The sequence below is a fragment of the Rhinolophus sinicus genome, linkage group LG11 (genome assembly GCF_036562045.2).
Source record: "Rhinolophus sinicus isolate RSC01 linkage group LG11, ASM3656204v1, whole genome shotgun sequence".
In the NCBI taxonomy this organism is placed as follows: domain Eukaryota; kingdom Metazoa; phylum Chordata; class Mammalia; order Chiroptera; family Rhinolophidae; genus Rhinolophus; species Rhinolophus sinicus.
The window spans coordinates 24,874,190-24,895,662 of NC_133760.1; the positions used below are offsets into that span (position 1 = coordinate 24,874,190).

The window sequence follows — 21,473 nt, forward strand, 5'->3', positions numbered from 1 at the left end:
GAACAGGAGAAAATTCCAGAAAAAGCACTAAACTGAACGGAGGCAAGCAACCTACCAGATACAGAGTTCAAAAGAGTGGTTATAAGTATGCTCAAGGAACTTAGTGAGAATTTCAACAGAGATAGCAAGCATGAAAAAGGACATAGAAATCATAAAAAGAACCAGTCAGAAGTAAAGACTACTTCAGAATGAAGACTACAGAATGCACTAGAAGGAATCATCAGCAGACTAGATGAAGCAGAGGATTGAATCAGCGATTTGGAAGATAAGGTAGCAGAAAACACCCAATTGGAATAGCAAAAAAAAAAAAAAAAAAGGAGAATCCAAAGAAAATGAGGAGAATTTAAGACACCTCTAGGACAACATCAAGCATAACAATATTCACATCTTATGGGTAGCAGAAGAAGAGAGAAAGCAAGGGATTGAGAACCTATTTGAAGAAACAATGACTGAAAAATTTTCTTTATAATTTCTCATTATAATTAGAGTGGCAAAGGTTAAAGACAAAGAAAGAATCCTAAAAGCAGCAAGAGAATGGCAACTAGTAACTTACAAGGGAACTCCCATGAGATTGTCAACTGATTTCTCAACAGAAACTTTGTAGGCCAGAAGGATCTGGCACAAAATATTCAATGTGATGAAAATCAAGGAACTACAATAAAGACTACTCTACCCAGCAATGCTATCATTTAGAATCGAAGGACAGATAAAGACCGTCCTAGAGAAGAAGAAGCTAAAGGAGTTCATCACCACCATTACAAGGAATGTTAGAGGGACTTCTTTGAGACAAAAACAAAAAGTCAAAATTATAAATAATAAAATGACAATACCTACATATCTATCAACAATTACTTTCAATATAAGTAGATTAAATGTTCCACTTAAAAGACATAGAAGGACTGAATGGAGAGGAAAACAAAATCCTTACATATGCTGCCTACAGGAAACTTCTGATTGAAAGGCACACACAGAAAGTAAAGTGATGAAAAAAGAAATTTCATGAAAATGGAAATTGAAAAAAAAAAAAAAAAGAAAGAAAGAAAGCTGGGGTAGCAATACTTATGCCAGACAAAATGGATTTTAAAACAGGCTACAACAAGAGACAAAGGAGGACCCAGTAACCCAACTTCAGGGTATTTATCTGAAGAAATCCAAATGCTACTTCAAGGAGATGTGTGCTTCCATATATTCACTGCAGCACTGTTTACAATGGCCAAGATGTGGAGGTAGCCTGGGTTTCTGTGGATGGAAGAATGGATAAAGAGGAGGTGGAACATAGATGCAATGGAATATTGGTTGGCCAGGAAAGGGAAAGGATTCTCGCCATCTGAGGCAGCATGGATGGACTTGGAGGGTATTATGCTGAGTGGACTATGTCAGACAGAAAAAGACAGATGCAAGGTGATTTCACTTATATGTGGAATCTAAGAACAAAATTAACAAACAAAACAGAAACAAACTCATAGATACATCGAACATATCGATAGTTGCCAGATGGGAGGGGGTTTGGGGGTGAGTGAAAAAGGTGAAGGGATTAAGAAGTACAGATTGGTTGTTACACAATAGTTATGGGAATGTAGGGTATAGTATAAGGAATATAATCAATCATATTTTAATAACTATATACAGTGTCAGATGAGTACTAGATTTGTCGGGGTGATAGATTGGAGGGGGTTGGGGGGCAGGGTGAAAAAGGTGAAGGGATTAAGAAGTATAAACTGAGTTACAAAATAGTCATGGGGATGTAAAGTACAACACAGGGAATATAGTCAATAATATGGTAATAGTTTTGTATAGTGCCAGGTGGGTACTAGACTAGTCAGGGGGATCATTTCTTACATGATATAAATGTCTAACCACTATGCTGTACACCTGAAATTAACATAAGATAATATTAAATGTCAAATGTAATTGAAAAATTTAAAAAGGACGGGAAAGATGAAGGGGAATAAGAGGTTCAAATTTCCAGGCATAAAACAAATAAGTCATGGGGGTGTAATATACAGCATGGGGAATATAGTCAATAATATTGTGATAACGTGGTACGTTGTCAGATGGTTGCTAGACTTATGGTGATCACTTCTTTAGGTATACAAATGTTGAATAACTATGGTGTCCACCTGAATCTAATATTGTATGTTAGCTATATTTTAATAAAAAGATCTTCTATACATATAGCCACACACACACACACACACACACACACACACACACACACACACACATACACACACGCGCGGTCAGACAATTGAGATCGTGAACTCATCCTAGAAAAAGCACTACATACCTCACTGCTGAATATCACCATGGTCACCTTCAAAGTACTCCCCTTGGGAAGCTATGCACTGACACCAGTACCTAGTCCACCCTTCAAAGCCATTTTGGAACTCTTTTTTTGGAATGGCCATCAGAGTTGTCATCGTATTACCCTTAATGTCCTGAATGTCATCAAAATGTCTTCCTTTCAATTTCCTTTATCTTCGGGGAAAGAAGAAGTCATTGGGGGCCAGATCAGGTGAGTAGGGAGGGTGTTCCAATACAGTTATTTGTTTACTGGCTGAAAATTCCCTCACAGACAGTGCCGTGTGAGCTGATGCATTGTCATGATGCAAGAGCCATGAATTGTTGGTCAAAAGTTCAGGGCGTCTGACTTTCACGCAGCATGTTCAGAACTTCAAAACAGTGAACTTGGTTAATTGTTTGTCCAGTTGGTACAAATTCATAATGAATAATCCCTCCGATTATCAAAAAAGGTTAACAACATCGTTGCAACAAGTTCGCGAACTTAATTGTCAGATCTCGTGTGTGTGTGTGTGTGTGTGTGTGTGTGTGTGTGTGTGTGTGTGTGTATTGCCCTAACTTTGGGGGAAACAACTTACAACAGAGGAAAACAGTTTTTATAGCTTCATTTTACTACAGGTTTAAAGAGTATCCTGTTCCATTTTCAACATCCTTTACCTCCCCGAGATTAGAAAATAGTACTTAAATGAGTTATAGCTAAATCAATTTATTGCACATCAGAACCCCTTAAGAGTTCATAGATGATTTGACAATAGTGCCATGGGACAGTCTGGATTTACTGTGTGTAATGAGGAATTCAGAGGCCTTTTTTGCAGTGGCTAATGTGCATCTTTTTTTCCCATCTTATAACTGAGGATGTAAGAAATGTCCAGTTCTCGCAGGAAAACCAAAACATGTGGGATTGAGCTGCGCCAGCTGTGATGGATGCGGTGGGGCAAAGTTCTCTTATGCGCCTCTACCCAAAGTTCTAGCCTGGTGTCTCCAGCTAAAGGACACGTTTTGCTGCACCACTTAAAATTTGTTTCCAGGATAAGCAATCTTTTGGCAGGTTACCCTCAAATATGACTTTTCTTGTGCTTACCGTTCAAGAACATGGTGAATATTCCAAGGTTCAAATACATCCATATAGGTAGTAGGTATGTTTTCCTCCCTAACTTCACTGCTGGAGGTTATAAATTTACATGGGACATTGCTCCGAGTGGTTCAGGAAACTGTGAAGCAGTCTCTCACCAGCTTTCAGAATACTTTTGTGATATAGGTTGGTTTTAACACTGGAAAAACCGTTTGCCTGCATCTATGCAAGAAAACAAATATAACTGTCTGGATAACATAAGAAAAAATTAAATTCTAAATCTACTCTTGAGGAAAAAAGCTTAGAATATGGATTTATTCACCCTGCCTTCTATTGGGGGCACATGTGTGATGCTAAAAGAAACACATAATGAAGCACATTAAAAAAAAAACTAAAAAAAAACCCAACAACAACAACAACAAAAAAACCTGTTAATTCAGTTAAAAATATCAGAAAAAAATTTTGGTGAAATGAGAAGGGAAGGAGGAAAGGAAGGAGAGAGGAAGGCAAAAAGGAAGAAAAGAAAGGGGTGAAGGAGAGAGGAAGAAAGGGAGGGAAAGGTGAAGAAAACAATAGATTGCAGCCTATGATATGAGCTTTCTCATCAGCTCTTTACGACACTAGTAGGGATTTAGTAACTCGTCTATGGACGCAGGAAATACCATAGAGAAGCATTCTGCTCTCTGCCTTGTGTTTTCTGTGAAACTGCAGGTACAACTACTGGACTACTTGCAGCTATAGTTTGGACATGCTTAAGAAGACAGTCAGAATGTCACCCAAGTATTGGGGACACCAAGGAGAATAAAGTGAACTTCCTACCTTGACTCAAACACGGAGGTATTATTGTGTCCTGACTCTAAGATGTGTGCCATTTCTGCCAGATGGCCAGGGGTATGAAAAGACACTCGACAACCACAAACCCATTCTCAGAAATGCTTCTTCTTCCCACATAAAGGCATGAGTCATTACTTCTCTTTGGAGAATCAATGAGGGGATACATATCTTCCAGGTGGTATTCCTTTTGAAAGCCTGACTGCAAGAGTGATCAAATCCACAGGACTCAAAAGGAAGACATTTGCAGACTCCTGTCATTTAGGCTGCAAGTCCAAAAGAGACCGCTATTGAATGTCACTGAATGTTCTGTCGGGGGATTGGGTTTACCAAAATGAAGATAGACAGAACTTATCTGCCCTTACTCAGCGGAAAGCTCTTCTTAGTATCAATAGATTCGGTACAAAACAGGAGGGAGGGAGGCCTATGGGATAGACTATAGAAAATGGCCTTTCTCCTTGCCTCTCACTTAATAAAAGAATGAAGCATTATAATACTATGGAGAATGCTGTGAGTTTTCATTTTGTATAGAAGTTACATTTTCTTCTAAGTACCACCACCAACCATCTGTGTGACTATAACCCTTCCTTAGTCACTCACTGGTCATCAAACTTTTACTGAAAGCATACTAGGTGCCAGGCACTGTACTATCTCCTAGAGGTAAGAGAGCACGCAAAAGCATGCATCGTTCTTTCTAGATGGAGAGTGCCGTCTGGAGCAGAAGATGAATATTGACCAAGGATCTCATGGACAAGTGCGTCATTGCCAACTGGAATAAATGACAGGAAAGAAAGGTTCTAAAAGAGGCCATAACAAAGGAGACTGCCCTGGACAGGTGAGTTTGGCAGGACATCTCAGAAGATGTGATGTTTGGGCTGAGAGCTGAAGGATTATTAGAATGGTGGAAGGGAAAGAGCATCCCGGGCAGGGGATGGGCAAAGGCCCTGGGGCAGGTAAGAGTTGATGAAGGGCAGAGAGACTGAAGCACAGAAAAAGATATACTGCTAAAGAAATGGGGAGTTTCACTCCCCTTGAAACTGCAAGTGCTGCACTGGGCCGTTCCCAAGAGGAATGTTCCTGAACCAGTGCCCTGCCTCCACCCCAGATGGCGGCTTCGTATTCATGGGCACATTTGCTACATGTCTCTGGTTGCACGGATGGTCTTCTCCATGGGGTGGGGAAGGGGGGCGGTCGGATAAGCAACCAACTAGCTGCCAAGAGCACGGGTGTGCAAACGCACACCTACCCACATGCACCCTTATTCACGTCCTCTCCAGGACCAGCAACCTCAAGGTCTGGATGGGCCCTTTCAGAGTCTCCAGTTGGGGGCATTTTTCGTGACTAGGAGGGCAAGCACTGGCAGCCTCACCCACACATGCCTTTCTTTTAAAAAATTGAGATATAATTCACATACCATAAAATTCATTCTTTTAACGTGTATATAGTTGAGTAGTTGTCGTGTATTCACCAGGGTGTGCAACTGTCACCACTAGTTAATTCCAGACATTTTCATCATCCCCCAAAGAAACCCCATATCCATTAGCACTCACTCCCACTCCCCCCGCCCCATCCCTGGCAACCACTAATCTACTTTCTGTCTATGGCTTTGCCTATTCTTTCATATACATGGAATCATATAATACGTGATCTTTTGTGTCTGGCTTCCTTCACTTACCATGATGTTTTTGAGGTTCCTCCATGTGGTGGCATGTGTCAGAATCTCATTCCTTTCTAATGTATTTTGCCTGTGCCAGGTGCTCACTGGCCTTTTCAGACCTTGCAGGAGGCCCTTCTGTGAGGGTCTCATCTCCCAGCCAGCAATCACGCTGGATGCAACCTGAGCACTTTGGGATGAGCTTTCCACTCTGAGTCCCCCTCTACCCCCAACTCGTTTGGCCTCTGGGACTCCAAGGCACCACTGAGTAAATCACTGAAGGAAATCGTTCACAGGCCTCATCTCTTCCAGTTATATGGAGAGGATGCTGAAAGCTGATCGGGGCTCCATAACACATTCGGAATCCAGAAGAGAAATGCAACGAACGCATACGTGCAAAGAGAGAATATCTTGTATCTTAGTGCTTGACAGACTTCAAGGAGATGGATGGTTATGTTCTTCTCCAGTTCCTTTCCATGAGGTGCACTATGTATCTAATGAAAAAGCCCCTGAGCACATTCCCTCTTCTCCTTGAGCTGAACCGAATGCACAGTTGAACATGGCTTGTAGCTATAGCCATTGTGGTTGTTGCAGGTGTGACTGTTTCTTCTGCCATAAGCCAACAGCACTGAGTGCTCACTGAATACTGGGCAGGAGGCTAAACTCTTTATTTGCATTATCGTATTGAATCCTGAAAAACCCTACACCACTGGTTTTATTACTGGATGCATTTTTTAGATGAGGGCATTGATGTTCAGAGAAGGGAACTACCTTGCTGAAAGGTCACAAAAGCGAGAAAGTGCAAAGCAGGGCCTCCTTCTCCAGAGCCAGCCTTTCCACCTGGCCCCTGGCTGCTTCTGAGAAAAGCCGCTGACATGTGCCGCCACGCTTCCGGGCTTGGTGGGGGGAGCTGCTGCCTCTGCTTGGCCTTCCCTCTCTCTTGGGCTCCAGCCCCTCACATCAGTGCTTATTATTTGGCATAAATCAGCCCCCCAATTACATGAATGCCAGAGCCACGAACACTTGTAATTAAAACTGGGACTGACATCCTGAAAGTATGTTCCCTTCCCCGTTCCTCTTTGTCCTGCAAAGATATTATTGGAAAGAGAATGAACAATCGTCGGGAACATATGCTTTCAGAATATAATGGGACTCAGCTCCTAGGAGGAAAGGCTGTAAAAGGGCACCGGGACAAACTTTAAAGCAGACAGCTTTATTTACTAGTTCCTGGGACATGTCCAAACAATTATAGATAAGCCAATAGGCTTGATGCTGACTGGGGCTGCTGTGGGGCCCACTGCTGGAAGGTTCTCTTCCCCCCCAATCTGCCCCCTTCATGGGCATAAGAGCAAGCTTTCCACAGTAGCCCATGTGTCTCTGGCACTTGCCCTCTGAGTGCACGGGATTACTGATGACAGCCTCAAGCTCCGTCCTTAGAGCTTGGAGCTCCCCGGAGGTCCTTGGCTTGTCCCCTCTCTCCCTTGGAGCTCCCTGGCTTGTTTTAGCCCTTTGCTGTCTTTGAATCCGAGGTTCCCATCATCCCCAACCCTCTTTGGCTTTGCCTGTCCCCCTCCTACTCATGTATCAGAGCCAGTCAATAAAGAATCACTGTCATTTAGGCAACACTTACTGTGCTCCCTCAATAAGAACTTCCCATGCAGGAATTTGCTCTCAGAGAACCCTGGACCAGGATACTCATCTTGTCCCCACGTGATCCTGGCTCCAGGAAACCTCCACCTGCCCCTATGCCCTGGCACCTAGTGCCCATTCCCTCCCAACACTTTATTATTATGGAACAAGTGTAAACGACCTCAGGGTCCTTTATGTGAAGTGTCTGCAGGTACAGTTTTAGAGACAGAGGGGTGTACTCGGTGGGACAAAATATTACACCTTGATTTTCACCAACTCCTAACTGAAATTTACTATTTCTTTCATTTAGGAAACAAACTGCTATAATGTTACAAGTACCTGTGAATTTGTCACAATAAAAATAATAAAAATAATGAGTATTTTCGTAGAAAATGAGAGTTGTAACTGGTATCTCAAAAATAGCATTTTCACCCACTTCTTTGATAATGAGCAGGTAATAGCCCCACCACTAGATGTGTTATTTAATAGGCTGATTAGGAAGAGTATTTATCACTAGATCGTATGTTTTCATAGTTTGATGACTGTATTTCAATACAATTGCTTTCTTTTGTGATCCTGTGCATTTTATTTTATGCATTTAAAAACATCACTCTGAAAAGGGGTCTGTAGGTTCCATTAGGTGCCCAAGGTTGTCATTGCACAAAAATGGTGAAGAGCCATGAATAAAGTGTGAGCTTCACACAGGGCCCCTGTGTCTCTCAGCTTCCATCCTACACCCATTACTCTGGTGACTGTGGCGCTCAAATATTCCAAGAATGTCAACCAAAAGAAGGCAAAGTGCCTAAAAAATGTTTTGCTGCTCACAGATCTGCAGGATGGCTTTTCATTGTCTTTACAGACGTATCATTCATTCATTCATTCATTCATTCATTTTCATTAATTCATTCATTCATTCAACAAATATATAATAAACACTTTTTATGTGCCAAGCACTGGATTAGCATTATAGATACAACTTCGAATGGGACAAACAAACAAACAAACAAACAATTTTCTGCCCTCCCTGAGAACAAGTTTCTGAAGCTTCTCTACCCCATTGGTCTTCTAGCCTCACTAAACAACTTGGGGTTACCTATTTAGTCCCCCACCATTTGATGTCAAGAATTCCCTTAGCTCCCTGTCAAGCTAAGCTCATTAACATATTCCTTCACTTAAAAAAAAATCTATTAACAGCAAGCTATCTGCTTTTTAGACTTTTATGGTAGCATTAAACACATCAAACCTAAAAGTGGCCACTGGGTTTCAGAGAAACTCCAAAACAGGGGTTGCAAAGAAGTATCCACTCGACGTCTAAGAAGATGCAAGAATCCAGACATCAACACCCTCCTTTTTATCACATAGCTTTTCATTACAGTGATTTCCCGTTTTTTTTGTCTGTTGATTTTATTACCTCATTTGCCTGAAATGTTCCCCTGCCCATCTCTCTCTTTCTTCCCAGGAAACTTGAATGATGATTTATTAATAAAAAAGGATGATAATAATAGCTAGAATTTATAGACCATTTTCTTTATGCCTGGCCTCTTTTAATGCTGTACCTGTGTTATCGATGCATTTAATCCTCCAAACTACCTACAGCAGGGATTATTATCATCCCCATTTTATAAATGGAGAAACTGAGGCACACAGAAATGAAGGTATTGCTTATTGTGACACAGCTAGCAGGTGGCAGGTGTTCCTCAATTGTCCGGTCAACAGTAACTGCTATAGTGCAGGTGAGATAAGAAAGGCCGGCCTTTTGCTACATTTCAGATGAGAAATGTCAGCTACTAATTCTTCTCCTCTGTGGGGATCAGTAGGGAAGTGGGAGGCTAAACAACCTTGACTGTGTCCTTGATATGGACACAACTATGCAATGGAGTAAGTATATTGAGCATCTTCAGTTAGAGGAAAACATTGAGGATCAGAGAGGTTACCTAACTTGCCTAAAGCCACCAGCTAGCTAGCGGTGAGACTGGGTTTTGAATCTGATGCCTTCTTCCTTTTCCCTTTCCTTTTTCCACTTGATTAACTAGAGCTAGAGTCTGCCCCTCAGTGCACCTGCAACACAATCACACCCTAAGAGAAGATGAAGTCCCCTGTTTATCCAATACATGTGTGCAGCTGTTTCCTGAGCTCACAGATATGGAGGATAGAAAGCTTGCCTTCTTCTGTTTTTGTTTTTTTCCCTAAAAGGGACTATTTTGACTCTTGTGTCATTCTAACTTTTGATTTGGATATTTCCACCCCCCCTTATTTGCATAATGAATCACTGCCCTCGGGACTATAGGGTACACAGATTCAAAGCACTGTATTTAGCACATAGCTATTTGCTAAAAATAGGAAAGACCCCGGTTTATAGCTCTATAGAATCAATCACTTTCTGGTTGATTTCAATGTAGACGAGGCAGCCCACATTGATTGGGTGAGCCTTATATATTTGAAACAATCGCTTTGGCTTTGAAATGGTGGTGTCTTATAGACATGACCTCAATTCTGACAATTATCTATTTAATTGGATCAATACAGACAGCCTACTCCCCCAAACCACTGATTCAATTAATCAGACCATTGTCAAATCTCTTCTCTTGGGTCTCTGTAGACACAGACCAAGTGGCAATTTCTCCCAAGATAGGCATGAAAGTCAATAATCTGCTTTTGGATAAAGTATCTGATCACTCACAAATTATACAAATCACATTGATTACTGACAAATCGTGATGTTTACGGAACACTATTTGGCTTTGGTTCCAGAGCATGACTAGATTTGATTAAAAAATGTCAGATATAATTTACACCATTACAATGACCAGAAGATAGCTGATTGTTGATTTCACAAACTAGAGCAAATACTTTGAGATAAGCCTTGGTAACGGCAAAATGAGTGGGGGCTCCATGATGGACAATGAAATCAATTTTTTTTTATCATATTTAACCCAGATGATCCTTGAAGGTCATGGTACCTCTGCGTACCATGGGGAATTGACATCTTTTTGCTTGGATGGCCAGTAAACTATGCAACTGACTTTGTTTCCCTTTTTGCTTTGACTACCAGGAAACTCAGAGCCAAATATTTAGTCCACATACATAACCTTTATGGATACCTCGGCCTACAAATATGTATTTTAGTACATTTCACCTGGTTTTTATTTTTACTACTTTACATATCAAACCCGTAGGCTAGGCTTTAGCAAACTATGGCTCTTGGCCAAATTCAGCCTACCAAATTCAGCCTGTTTATGTACAGCCCACCAGTGACTTGCTATGCAAATAAAGGACTTGGAAGCATCCAAATCAAAACTTGTGATAACAAAAGACTCAAAGGCTTTTATAGAATGGCTATACCCACTCCTCCCCCAAAAAAAAATCAAAAGAAGAATATAATTTCATGACACATGAAATTCCAATTTCAGTGTTAATAAATAAAGTTTTATTGGGGCACAGTCTAGCTCACTAATTGATATATTATGGCTGTTTTTGCACTATAAGGGCAGAGTTGCATAGTTTCAACGAAGACCATGCAGCCTGCCAAGCCTAGATATTTACTATCTGGCCCTTTATAGAAACAGTTTGCTGCTCTCTGCTCTAGGCCAGCTCTGATTTTTGTGGATTAGGCATGGGATGGATGGCTGGCTCACTAACTAGGTAACATACAGGCAAATTATCTACCCAGCCTGTGGTTAATGTTATGTCTACATTATTCTTTCTAAGTCAACATTGGAAGTAATAAAATCCAGGGGATCCAAACTCCTTGTTTCTGAGAAAAAGTGCCACTTCAGAAGAAATATAAAACCCACTGTATCTATTTTTAGAGTATTGAGGATAGCTGCTTTAGTCACTTCGAATCTTAAAGGGGAGATGATAGACCCATTGCTCCAGGAGGCACACAGGTCAAACAGGGATTCCTCCAGGTAGAGGCCATTGGGCGTGAATGTGGGTGGAGACAAGGGAGCAGGTAAATAGGAATCAAACATCAGGAAAGAGAATTAAGTGATGATCCTGGTCCTAAAGAAGGGGCATGAGAACCAAATCAAGCCCAGGAGTCAAAGAGCCAATTTTGGGAAAAATACAATAATGAGAGGATGAGAAAGCACAAAAAGATGGAAACTGGGAATTTTACTGAAATGTGGGTCACATGACCTGAAACGTCTTTGAAAATTAGGCAGCGAGGCCATCTTCTAAGAATGACTAAGAGAACTGACTCTGGGTGGTGAACACACAATGTGATATACAGATGATGTATTATAGAAATGTACACTTGAAACCTATGTAATTTTACTAACCATCGTCAACAAATTAAAAAAAAGAAGAAGAAGAAGAAGAAGAATGACTAGGTGGGCCAAGCTGGGCTAGGAGGCTTAAGAAAAGGGTGAGACGAGGAACAGGCATTCTTACTCATGGCAAAGAGAGTGGACAAGAAATGGGAAGAGAATTACAAGGAGCAGTGAAGCCTCCAATTGTGACAGCATCACTGCTTCTGCCCCGGAGCAGTTGAACAAGTTTCAAAGGAAAGGGGAGGAGGCGATCCTCAATGAGATTTCATTACACCCCGCTGGGATAGGAGGTGTTTCTGAAGCCTTCAGTCTCTGCTAGTAGAACCATTCTTTCTCAAACATTCAGGTCCTTTTGGATGTAACTGTTAGCTTAATCAGAAGGTGAAGACACCTTTTAACTGGGGAACATATGTGGTGTGAACAAAAAATATGGTGAATGCTGCTGCTGGGTGCCATCCAATGGAAAGGCAGGGATCTTCCATATGGGAAGTGGCGTGTCGAATCTTTGTTGAACCTTAGTGGGTGACAAGTTTCAACTTGTTTGGTGCAGTCAGAGGGTGTGAGCTATGGTTGAAAGAAGGTGTGTTTTAAAGTGTGTGGTAAATCACCCTCCATCATGACAATGCTCCGTGTCACACATCGCTTCTGGTATAGGGCGATTTCTGTCAAATCAAAACATTACGATGTGTCCTCATCCACCTTATTCACTGGATCTGGCACCGTGCGACTTCTGGCTCTTCCCCAAAGTCAAAATGATTCAGGACATCGAGGCAGCCATGACAGTGCAACTAAAGACACTCACAAAAGAGGGCTTCCAGAACTGCTTCAGAAAGTGGCAAGAAAGATGGGATAAGTGTGTTTGAAGCGGGGGGGGGGGGGGGGTATTTTGAGGGGGATTAATGGCAATGTGTCTTTTACTTTTTTTTTATTTAAACATTCACCATATTGTTTGATCACACCTTCGTATAGAGAAAAAAATCTAGTATGTGTTGCATTTCCAATTCTCGCTGTAGATGAAGTGTACCTAGCAACTCAACCAGCAACCCTTGAGCTGAGCCAGGCATTTTCCTGGAGGCATTGTCCCTCTCTGTATGCTATGGCTTTCCTCTAGGCAAAGCGACTGTCATCACAAGAAAAATAAATTAATGTTTATCCAGCGTCTCCTGTACAACAATCAGGTTAACTCTTGAACCCTCAAGACCACCTGAAAGGAGAATATTCTTGCTATTTTACAAACAAGGAAAAAGAAAGTTCAAGGAAAATGAAATAACTTGCTGAAGGTCCCTCAGCTGGAAAAAAAATGAGGGAACTAGAATTTTGTAGCTAAAGTTCGTCTGACTCCAAAGTCTTGCTTTCCAAACCCTGAGCTGTAAGGCCCATGAATTCAGGTACTTATATGCTTCATTCCCTGTTCTAGTTACCAGACATAGGCCTGTATCCAGAACACAGTAGAAACCCAGGGAAAGCACTCGGTACTGTAAGAAACCAATGGTAAATTGCAGGCAAGCAGAGAGAAGTGTCCTATGGACTCTGATACATCAGAATTTGGAGGACCAAGGTTCAGGATGGCAGTAGGTACAAGAAGAAGCTCCTTGCACATCTCACTTAGTCATTAATTTTCTGCCTTTGATCACTTGAAGTGGTCTTTGTCTGGTGGATACATCTTTCTCCTGTTTATCACGGAGCATTACAACTTCTTCCTGGGTGCAATCATGGGTATTCACTAAACACTAAATGCTGGTAGCAACAGTCGGTTCAAAATAAGTATGTGTAACAAGAGAACTGGACACGTGTGTTGAACAAAAGTAGGAAACAGAAAGGAGTAAATGTATAATCAGGAGCCTTGGATTCGAACAAAGAGGATTTGAATCTACTTGCTATCTGTGTACTGGTGGGAAAGTGACTTAATTTCTGTACCTTTGTTTTCCCATCTCCAGAATGAGGACAGCCATGTCTCCTTGGAAGGGATGCTGCACAGAGAGATTGATAATGTATGCAAAGTTGCTGGAATTGTGCAGTTGCTCCAAAACTAGTGGCTAGGACTTGCTTTCTTTCCACCAATTTGGGGATTCTCCAGGTGAAAACATCTGTGGGATTGCAAACTATAGAAGGATTTGCAGCAACTGCCGGATTCCCTAAACCAAATGGAGCAACATTTACATTTTTTTTTTGTACCATGGAAAATTGAAGGATGATCCAGGAAAACATAGACAACTTGAGAAAATTTAGAGGCTGCAAAGTGTTTTTCCATTCTGGGACAATAGAAAACAGGAAAACATTAATAACGTGTCAGTGCCCGACAGCCGGTGGAACCCTCCCCAGAAAAGTATCTGTTGGTATAAATCACAACTTGGGCATAGTGTTCTCCAGCCCGATGTGTCAAAACAACCCCTCCCTCAACCACCATCTCTGCAAGATGTTGAGAACCTTTCAAACTTGACAAAACCCAGGGCCTTCCTTAAATAGGACCATCCCTTCCCAGAAAGAGACCTTGCTTGCTGCCAGCTCAAAGACCCAACTCGAGCTGAAGGGAGGAAATGCAGGCGATCGCTCAGCTCCCCAGCGGCTCTCAGGAATTGACAGTCTCTAAATTACTACCCGAGAAGCACATCGCATGCCAGCTGACAAAAGGAGGAGAGGAAAAATCCTTACAGATTGTGGTGCATCCCCTTTTCCTCTCTGGGGAGGACTTGTTTCTGGCACTCATGTCACCAGACCCAGAAACCCAAGGAAAAATATGTGATTACAAACACCTGTGTGTGGGGGGGGTGTGAGGGGAGGCAGTGCAGGAAAGAAGAGAATAAAGAAGACCCCAACCTTTCCCATGTAGTAGGCAATTTGGCTAAAAAAATAAGAAGAAATGAGATAATAAAAGTAACAAATGAACCTGCAATTGCTTTGCTTACCGGAACTCCCATCTGATTTCAGATTGGTTCTCCAAGTCAACTTGGATGGATTAATGTATCTGTGATGCAAACCCAGCTCAGGAGAGACTGGGCCCAGTTACTGCAGGATTTAACCCTTGGCGAGTGGGCTGAGACTGGCGTGTCCATGTAGAAACCAAAAAATAAGCAATGTCCCTGGGCATCAATTCACGTGTATATGGCGCCCTCGTCCAAGCTTTGAGTTACTTCACAGGGGACTTGGCATTTTACTCAAGAAAAGCACACAATAAAAGAGGGGAAAAAAGTCCTGGGAAGATAAAAGAGTGATCAGAACTGAGGAGGGAGAAGACAGGGGTGGGAGCTACTCTCTGGGGTCAGATAGATCAGTGCACCACTCACCACTTCCCAGCAAAGCCTGACTGTAAAGCAGACCCCTGTGAGGACAGGTAGGTGTGTTTTTCTTTTCAACAGAAAAAAAGAGGCTCTCCAGTCTTGCTCCTGGAAGGGTGCAGAGGGAGTGGGGGGCTCTTCTGGAATTCTGAGCTGAAGTTGCTGCCCCTTTGTCCTTCCTGGAGCATATAGCCTACACCATCCAGGCAGCCGATCCTGAAACCTTGGCTGGGGCTGTGGGGGCGGTGGGTATGCAAGTCACTAGAAGTAGAGGCTCCTGAAGACAAGGCCAGGAGAAGAGGGTCAGGTGGAGACGGACACTTGAGAGGGCATTCATGGCAAACCGTTACCGCTGGATGGTGGGGTCTTCTTTATGCCTTCCTTCAGGCAGGCTTACAAAGGGTGGCCCAGTCTGCCACAGGCCATACAGGAGGAAAAGAAAACCCTAAGCCCAATGCCAACCTGCTGTATTTCAGGTGCCGGGGTTACCAGGAAATAAAACACGCGTGTGTATTCTTTGTTTTGTGGACTTTCCAGCGCTTTGTATATACTACTCCTTGGGCCTGGATTTCCATTCCCTCTCCATTCATTCAGGGACTCATTACAGGGATCTCTCAGCTGGGAATTAGACTGCTCAGTACAGGGGCCCTCGCCACAAGTGGCTCCATAAATGAGTTACGATGAAATAGTATTTCAATGCAGGTGTTCAGTTGCACCAGTCACATGCCCAGTGCTCCATAGTGGCGTGTGACTACTGTACCAGAGAGTGCAGAGAAAGAAGACACCCATCACTGAAGAAAGTTCTGTTGGGTGGTGCTGGGCAGCTGACAGCACCTAGCTGGTGTCCCTGTTGCCAACCACCATGGTTTAGTCTCAAACAGTAGTCAGCGGGATCCCTGAACTCTTTAGAAACACCAAGATCATGAGGACAGAACAACAGTGAAGAGACAGTTGTACGTTCAGCAGGACTCGGGACAGGAAAACCAAATGCAATGTGATTTTCAACTGAATTCTGGATCCAACTGCAACAGAAGCTGTAAAGGACCAATTGGGGACAATTGGGGTAATTTGAATATAGGCTACCTATTAGATAGCATCATTGGAATAGTGTTAATTTTCTTGGGTGTGAAATGGTTACGTAGGAGAATGTGCTTATTTTGGGAGATGCCTGCTGAGGAATTTCAGGGTCAACAGTCATGATGGTTGCAACTTTTAGATGGTTGGAAGAAAAAAGATGTGTGTGTGTGTGTACATATATAAATGTATATGTATAATTATGTATTATATATAAAGATATATTATCCTATATAAAAACTATATAAAGACGTATTTATTACACATTTATGTATAGAGAGACAATAATAAATTGTCTGTTTCTTTGCCCCATCCTGACAAGGAAGGAATTCTGCTTCGTTTGTTCTCTGAGGGATCCCCAGGGCCTAGAGCCCTCCCCTCCACTCACAGATTCCTCCTGGAACCCCTGCTCAAGGCCAGGCCTTCCCCTCCGCCCAATTAACAAGTGGTCCTGTGGGTTTCAAGGTAAAGACCAACTCCTTCCAGATCCCTCTCTAAGATAAGGGCCCTGGCCTCTGTCCCCCAAAGCCTCGGAACCCCTCTCTCAGCACACATTGCTCTCTGATGCAATTGTCCCTCTTCTCTTGGACATTTTGCTCATCTCCGAGTCCCGAGTTCTCACTCCTGCCTGGCACATAGTAGATGCTCAGTAAAACTTTGTTGAGGCCTCATAGGGAAGCCAGACTTGGAAAACAGACACGAGCCTCATGGATTGATACATGCTTTGATTTTTTTTTTTTTTTTTTTTAATTCTAAGCATGAGTAAAGTAGAATGGAAACATAAGAGAGATTGAAAGACAAAAACAAGAATGAAGGACTAGGTCAGCTTTTTCAGGGAAAGAAGCTTGCTTAACAATTAGCACGCTCAAGACCCATTATTCTTCCATCCCATTTTCCTCTGAAGAGGACACTGAGGGTCAGAGAGGCTCACTGACTTGCCCAAGGTCACCTGTTAATAGGCCAATTGGCAAATTCCTCTCTTAACCTGATGAATGCCAAATCTCAGTCAGCTCAGGCCTCACTTTCACCAACAACCTTCCCAGATGAGGTCGAAACTTTCCTGTGAGGTGTCGTCTCCTGTGTATCTCTTCTCCAGAGCATGTGCCCTCGCATTTATTTGCATGAAAATGTGATGGCCTTCTGGAGTGAAAGCTCCTCCATGGCAGGCCCTGTGTTTCCTTTTTGCTCACCCCCTCTCTCCCCAGGCCCTAGCACACTTCCTTGCACCCAGTTAGAGAGCGATGCACATCTGCTGACTGCGTGGAGGGACCACAGCATCAGAGAGCCGCCAGCCCAGCCACACAGATTCCAGGAGCGCCTCTCGTCTGCAAAAAGCAGGAAAAGCTTCGAGGCTCTGGGGCTCAAATCACTGATAGCACTCAAGTGCACTGGCATTCACGCCCATTCTTGTTTTCATTGAACAGCTCCAAAGAGTCCATGTCACGTGTGGGCCTATGCTCACCTCTTAAGTTTGAAGAGTTAGGTGGCCGCTGACACCACCCACCTACCTCGGCGAACTCCATCGATTCCTTCAAGTAATACAAGACTTGTTGGCAATCAAGTTAAAACAGGTTGAATGGCGACTACATCTGATCCTGAATCAGGATAATTGCATTAACGTCACGGAGCTGACTCAATACCTGGCCACGTTGTCCCGTTTTGTAGAAGGTCGGGGACATTTTTAGCTTGCCTTTTTGGTGCCTGTGCTGCTCATTATACAAATGTGGCTCCATTTAAAGGCACTGGCACTTGTTCAGGTCCCTTCTGGTGTCTGGATGCAGGTGGAAGCTTGAGCCGCTGAAGGACAAAGCCTGTCTGGGACAGGTGCTGCGACCTATACTTCTCCGGAGGCAGCAAACAGCTAGGTCAGCGCCTTCAGGTGAAGGCCGGGGAATTGGGGGAGGGGCAGCGTGGAGGCAGGGTCTGGATACAATGGTACAAGCTGGTGTTGGCAACCTGGGCTCCTGAGTCTGATGACCCAGACCTGAATCCCAGCTGTCTATCCTTCTGTGGCCTTGGGCAAGTTGCATAATGCCTCTAAGCCTTCATTTCAACATCTGTGAAATGAGACTTTCACAGACTGTGGTAGGCAGGATTCCAAGATGGCCCCCAAGACTCCTGCCTCCTAAAATACACACCCTGATAATTCTCTCAAGTGTGGACTGGACCTTATGAATATGGTGGAATAGTGAGCTCCTGTGATTGGATGATGCTATCCAACAAAGGTGGAGGGATTTTGCAGATGTAATTAAGGTCCCAAAGCAGTTGGCTTCGAGTTACTCAAAAGAGAGATGATGCTGGGTGGGCCTGGCCTAATCAGGTAACCCCTGGAAAGGGACTGGGCTCTCCCAGAAGGGAGGGAGATTCAGATTCTGCTGTGGCTTTGAAGGAAAAAATATCCATGTTGTGAGAGCACTTATGGAGAGGGCCCCGTGGCAAGGATCTGAGAACAGCCTCCAGAAACTGAGAGCACCCACCAGCCAACAATCAGCAAGAAGATGTAACCTCACGCCTGCAGTCACAAGGGAATACCTTCTGTCAAGAGCCCTCGCCGACACTCTGATTTCAGCCATGTGAGACACCGAGCAAAAGACACTGCTAGTTGAGCTGGGACTTCTGGCCTGTAGAACTATGAGATTATAAATACACGTTGTTTTAAGCATCTAAGTTTGTGGTAATTTGTTATGCAGCCATAGATAGCTAAGACAATGAAAGTAACTACCTCTTACGGTTGTTATGAGGATAATCTGTGCGGAGTGCTTGGTAAAGCGCCTGGGATGCTTTGAGTGACTAATAAAGGGCAGCTGTTATTATGATTTACCTTCTCTATTATTAGTAGTAGGACCATAAATATTGAAGAGCTTCTGTATCCTGGAAAGAGCTCTCCGTTTGCATCCCGGCTTTGCTGCTGAGCAGTTCTGGGATACTGGGAAAGTTCCCTCGCTAAGTCTCTTTCCTCGTCTGATAAGAGTACCACCCAGAATCTTCTCCCCTTTGATTAAACCTGCAGTGAGACTTAAGGAGATAATTTCAAAGTGTTTAGCCTATTTATTAAGGTTAACACATGTTAGTAATCCTACTAATTACCCTTTCTATGGAAACTGCCAGCATTTAAAGGGGGCGTCCCGCTGATTGAGAGAGAAGGAGCCGTTTGTAAAATGGTGTGTTCCGAAAAGTAGAATTCATTGGGTCATGGGGGTAGAATGAGGCCAAAATGAAATTTCCTTTATACATGACAGGAAGGTTCCCCGAAATAGCAGGCCTCTGAGGAGCCTTCCCCAATATGACGGTGTCAGCTACTCCCATTCACAGAGGATTCCCATATCTGATGTCAATTGTTCATTCATTCATTCACTCCTTCAATCATTCATTCAGTGAGAGTCTAACGTGTTCCAGCCGCTGTGCTAGATGCTGGATCTCCAGCCCAAGACTCCTGCGCTCTAGACCCACACACCCAGAGGCCTGCTGAGCAGAACCTCTTGGCTCGATCTCCACACTCCCCAAACTAAAGCCCCTTTCCTCCTCTTCATCTCAGGTGAGTCACCCAGGTGAGGGACCTCAGACTCACGCTGAGCCCTGCTTTCTCGCCCCTCCACACCCTACTGGGAGCAAGTCCTGTGAATACTGAATCATAATGATCTCTTGCATTGGGCCCCTCTTCTCCATCCTCAACAGCATGTCCCGAGCAAGATGGATTTGTTTCCTATGGCTGCTGTAACGAATTACCACAAACTTGGGGGCTTAAAACAATACACATTTATGCACTTAGAGTTCTGGGGACCAGAGGGCCGAAATCAGTTTCCCTGGGCTAAGGTCAAGGTGTGGGCAAGGCTGGTTCCTTCCAGAGGCTGCGGGGGAGACTCAGTTCCCTGGCCTTTTCCAGCGTCCAGAGGCTCCCTGCATTCCTGGGTTCATGACCCCTCCCTTGAATCATTGTTTCAACCTCTTGTTTCCATGACCACATTTCCTACTTTGTAGTCAAATCTTCCTCAGCTTCTCTTATAAGGACCCTCGTGATTATACCGAGGGCCCACCTGGGTCATCTCAAGGTCCTTAAGGGAATCACATCTACACATTCCCTTTCGCCGTATAAGGTAACATTCCTATGTCCGGGGACTAGGGCATGGATATCCTTGGGTGCCGAGATTTGGCCTGTCACACAAGGCCTTTGTCATCTTCCACCCGGTTCACTGCAACAGCTGCAAACAACCGTCTTGGCTCACCTCCTCCAACATATTCTATGGAAAACAGCCGGAGTGATTTAGCTAAAGTCCTTTGTGTTTGCTGTATCGTCTGCCTGGAACACCTTTCCCCAATTCTTCACATGATGGGCTCTTTTTCATGCTTGAAGTTTCCTCAGGAGGCTTTCCCTGACTATTCTATGTATGTACATCCTTCCTGTTATTATTCTTTGTCACAGCACCTTCCTCCTTTCCCACACACCACTTATACTTCTTATAATAACTTTGCTTGTGGACTTTTTCAGTGACCTTCACTCTTGCTAGAACACATGCTTGGTGATCTCAAAGACCTTGCCTGTATCATTGACTGTTGTATCCTTTCCACTTAGCACTGTGCCTGGCAGGTGACAGGGTGCCCGTGGAAGGCAGAATAATGGCCTCCCAAAGATGTCTACATCCTCATCCTCAGAACCTGTGGATACATTAGGTTATACGGCAAAGGGAAGTTAAAATTGCAGATGGAATTACGGTTGCTAACCAGCTGACTTTTGCATAGGGAAGATTACCTTGGATTAGCCGGGGGGGCGCCCAAGGTCATCCCAAAGATCCTTGAAAGTAGAAGAGGACATCCGTAGAACCAGATAGATGTCAGTGTGAGAAGGGCTCAGCCCGACGCTGCTGGCTTTGAGGATGGAGAAAAGGGGCCCTGGATCACGCGGAAGAACTTTGGGAGGTGGACGAGGTGGGAGAACGGATTGTCCCCTACAGCCTCCAGATGGCACACGTCCTTGGTGACATGTTCATCTAGGCCCAGTGACACTCACTGGACTTTTGCCATCTATCAGATAATAAATCTGGGTTGTTTGAGATATGAAGTTTGTGATAATTTGTTACAGTTGCATAGAAAATGAACACAGTGCCCCCACAAATATTTGGAGTGATGTTTCTAAAAGCCAAAAAAAAAAAGAGAAAAAAATAAAAAATAAAAGGCCAAAGGATTGACAGGACACATCAGAAGCTAGGAAGAGCAGGGATGAAATCTCCCCCTAGAGTTTTCAGAGAGAGCAGGGCCCTGCCAACACCCTGATTTGGCACTTCTGGCGTCCAGGACTGTGAGACAATAAATGTCTGATGTTTTCAGCCACGTGCTCCGTGGCATGCTGTTACGGCGGCCCCAGGACATTC

At 43.6% G+C, this 21,473-nt stretch overlaps 1 protein-coding gene across 2 annotated transcripts in view; it reads right to left on the reverse strand.

Annotated features, from left to right (window-relative positions):
• Positions 1-21,473, reverse strand: part of WWOX (WW domain containing oxidoreductase) — a 913,630-nt gene that overhangs the window by 159,973 nt on the left and 732,184 nt on the right. The window lies entirely within an intron of this gene.